Source organism: Cricetulus griseus, chromosome 6 (assembly GCF_003668045.3).
Source record: "Cricetulus griseus strain 17A/GY chromosome 6, alternate assembly CriGri-PICRH-1.0, whole genome shotgun sequence".
Taxonomy (NCBI): Eukaryota; Metazoa; Chordata; class Mammalia; order Rodentia; family Cricetidae; genus Cricetulus; species Cricetulus griseus.
The window spans coordinates 72,641,975-72,646,362 of NC_048599.1; positions in this window are offsets into that span (position 1 = coordinate 72,641,975).

Below are 4,388 nucleotides of genomic sequence, written 5' to 3' on the forward strand. Positions count from 1 at the left end.
AGACAACACAAGCCTTATAACCTTAGCACATCTTTACTTCAATATTCTTCTCTCCAGTTGTCATGGTGATGAATGGGGGGTGCTGAGGGAAATTTGGAAAACGTAAGTGATGAGTAGCTCAGAATGCAGGAAGGACTTTGGGCAATGATTTTCTTCTTTGTAGAGCTTATACTTTCCAATTTGCCCCAATGCATGTGCTACAGTGAGTAACAGAGAGAATGCCATTTAAACGTGTCACTTATCTGATTTTTCTCCTCGATTCTATTGCCCCTACCTGCTCCTGTCCCACCTTTCCCTTGATACTCCTCTGCTTACACCTAACGATGCCCTTCCCTGCTCCTCCCCCATCCCCAATTGCTCAACTCGGGGTTAGTGTCAGTGCACCGTGTCCCACACACCCAGCTCTATTTCCCCTTCACATGCTCATAACCCAGTCGTAAACTTCAGAGGGCAGAGGGAAGTCTCTGAGGAAAATTCCCCTCGGTAGCTAAAAAAGGACCTAAATCCAAAGGTGTCCATGCATGCGTTTCCTTTCTAGGAATCAGTTATTCACTCATGGGAGTCCAGGGTAATACTAACAAGTGCACTTTGCAGAGTTGTTTACCCAGTGGGATCCAGCTTGAAGGCATCAGTGCTTGGATTAGGACCCAGCTCTGCTGGGTGCCAAGCCCATCTCTTTCAGTTGCATCATGCCCTTGACAGAGTTAGTCACTGTCACGTTCACTGTCAACTGCACACACTGGTACATCTGCTTTGGAATGAAAACATGTTTTCTAGCCAGGTCAAATCACTCCCACAAACCCCAGAACTCTGTGCATTTTATACTCTATTAGATTTTTTTTTTTTTTTTGCTACTTGTTTCTTATTGTTAAATCATGTCTCTTTGAACTAATTTTTATAGACACAATGAAGTGATGACAGGTGCTAAGCACATTATAAGAACTCATGCTAAGAACTTCCTGTCTGGTCTAGGGAGATGCCTTGGTGAATAAAGCACTCACCATGCAAGCCTGATGACCTCAGTTCATAGTCCCAGTCTATAATCTCAGCAAGCTCCTTCAGGAGAGGGAAAGCTGAGACAGGAAAATCACCAAGAGTTTTCGGGAAGCTAGCCTGGCATACACAGCAGTGTTGCAGAATATTATTTTAAGGTATATTACTTTTGTTTATGCTCTGGAACATTTGTTTAATGATGCAAAGATGTATTTGATTAAATAAAATCTACCTGCTGTCAGGAGGCTAGGTCAGCAACTAGCTGACAGGAAGTTGTAGGGAGGAGCCAGGTGGAGAAGGGTTTATAAGGAAAGAGGGTTGCGATTAGCGCAAGGACATCTTGGGAGGAGGTGAGGTAGGTGAGAAGCTTGCTATTCAGCCTCTCTGGGAATCAAGATTCTACCTCAACTTCTGAATCTTGAGTTCTTTTGGATTTTTTTTTTCTTTTTTTTTTCTTTTTTTTTTTTTTGGTTTTTTGAGACAGGGTTTCTCTGTGGCTTTGGAGCCTGTCCTGGAACTAGCTCTTGTAGACCAGGCTGGTCTTGAACTCACAGAGATCCTCCTGCCTCTGCCTCCCGAGTGCTGGGATTAAAGGCATGCGCCACCAACGCCCAGAAAATCTTGAGTTCTTTAAGTGGACAGAGATTTAAATAAGTTTTCTTAATATCTTTGAAAGACTTGGTGCCTGAGGAAACAGCTGTTGATAGCTTCAGAGTGGCAGTTGCTCAGTAGGATAGCTGTAGCTTAAAATGTAGCAACAATTAAAAAAGAAAAACAACACAGCAGTGAGCAGAAAGGGAATAGGAAGCACGGATCTACACCTAAGGTCCTCCTCTGACTTCCACACTTGTGACATAGTATACATATACACCTACACTCAACATATACATGCACATACACACATTTGCAAAAACAAATTCAGTTGAACACTTGCTTTATCAAACATTATAATAAGTTATATACTTCCTTTATAAAACATAAAGTAAAAGGATAATTAGCTAAACATGAAAAAGATTTAGTAAGTTAAATGTTTTGAAGGCTCTCAAAATATGGCTTATTAAGCTATTTATTATGTCATCCTCTCAATATTTTTCAACACTGAGGGTCCTACTTCTTTTACAGAAATGTACATCTTATCATTGTAATCTACAAAGAAATATACAAACAGACATATATAAATTACACCGTTTAGGGCCTGGGAAGATGGCTCAGCAGTTAAGAGCACACAATGCTCTTGCAGATGACACATTTGGTTCTTCGCAGCCATGTCTAAAGGTTCACAACAGCCTGTAACTCCAGCCCCAGGGGATCCAAAACCCTCTTCTGGCCTCCTCAGGCAACTACTCAAAAGCACATACCCACAGAGACACACAAGCTACAAACAACTCAATATAAAATAAAAATAAAAACTTCAAAACTAACTCTGAAATTAATTTCTCTACTTTGCTTTTCCTCTCTCCTCTTCTAGAGCAATAGGGGTATTATTTGGTTAATTGAATTATTATGATGAATTAAATATTTTCTTTTTTTCTTTCTAGTTATGGGGGAGGGAAGGTTGTGCATGTGTGTGCAGGTGTCTGAAGAGGCCAAAGACATTAGATGCCTGGAGCTGGAGTTACAGGTGGTCATAAGCTGCCTGTCAGGGATGTTGGGAATCGAACTCAGGTCTTCTGGAAGAGCACTACCTTTTCTTAACCACTGAGCCGTCTTTCCAGGCAGTCTTTATTCTCTTATAGGAACTCTCAACTGCTCCTGTCTCCACTCCTCAAATCTTACCTTTGTATTATATTGTCACAACTTGACTTTTCCCTGGGTTGAAACTCTTATTTTTATTTGGGGGGAGGGTTATTTTGAGACAGGGTCTCAATGTATTGCTCTGGCTGTCCTGGAACTTACTATGTAGATCAGGCTGGCCTTGAACTCATAGAGACCTACTTGATTCTGCCTCCTGAGTGCTAGAATTAAAGGCGTGCACCACCACACCCAGCAGTGAGTGCTCATTTTGTTACTTGGACAGATGATGTCCCTCCAGTTAGACCATAGCTGTCCATGGGTTGCTTCCCTCTGTACTCTGTAAGAACCCTTTAGCTCTTTGTGCTGTACAGTGCCAAGATAGGGAATCAATAAATTAAAGGATTATTTGGTTTTCTTTTCTGAGAGAGGCAGGACTAGGGCCTCTCCTCTGCTTCTCTCCTTGACTCTCCAGACTCCTCTAAAACCACATTCCCACACACAGCCCAGCTGAAATAACAACACGGCTGGCTTGCACTTTTATAGAACCATATACATTCGAAAGTGTTTTCACATCTCTTATCTCATTTCTTCCTCACCAGAATCCTATGAGGTAAGGAGAGCAGATACACTTGGTCTTACTTGATAGATGGTGAAACAGAGGAAGAGCGAGGTTAAGTGACTTGCCCAGTCTCTCACCACTCCACTACATCTGCCAGAGTTATCTTCCTCAAAATAAATATAAACATGTCATTCCCCTGCATAAAATCATCAACAGGACTCCGGCTGTCTACGGGGTAAAGTGCAAACTCCTTAGCAGGGCATGGTCCCTTCACATCCTGGTCCTGTGCTCCTCGGCAGCTTCATCTTCTGCTGTTTCACTCCCCCAGCTCCCCGGAATCCCGCCAGTCCCCAGCCTCATCTGCTTTCAAGATTGCAGGCCTCCAGACACATGGCTTTCTCTGCCTGGAATGTCCTTTGGATTTGAGAGTCTTGCTGCTGCCTCCTACCTAAGCAGATCTAATGTCCCTGGCCTCCTCAGGCACCTGCACACACATGCACAACCCTTTCTTGTAGGAACATCAATCTTGTACTGCTTCACAGAGGTCAAGTAAAAACTCTAACATCGGTGTTGGTGCATGCCTTTAATCCTAGCACTTGGGAGGCAGAGGCAGGCAGATCTCTGTGAGTTCGAGACCAGCCTGGTCTATAAGAGCTAGTTCCAGGACAGCCTCCAAAGCCATAGAGAAGCCCTGTCTCAAAAAATCCAGAAAAAACAAAACAAAATCTCTATCACCTCCCACCTGGCTTTCCATGTGCCAGGTAACTCACTATCCATGTATTTTCTAGAGTGTCTGCCTTGCCTTACACCCATGCTTCTACAGCCTCAGCCTCCCAAGGGCTAGGATTACAGGTGTACACCACCATGCCAGGCAAGTCAGCCGGCCACTTACTAGACACACTAGCTTTATTTATATTGATGTTCTCTCCTTATCCCGCTCTGGTTTTTTTTTTCCCCTTTTCTCTTATTGTTGTCTTCAAACATGTCATATCACCTGCAGATGTTATTAGTCTTTGAGTCTGCCTCTGCTAGAATGGGAGACTCATAAGAGCAGGGGCTTTGGCTAGGTTTGCATATTGAACAGGGTCTGACATGTAAATGT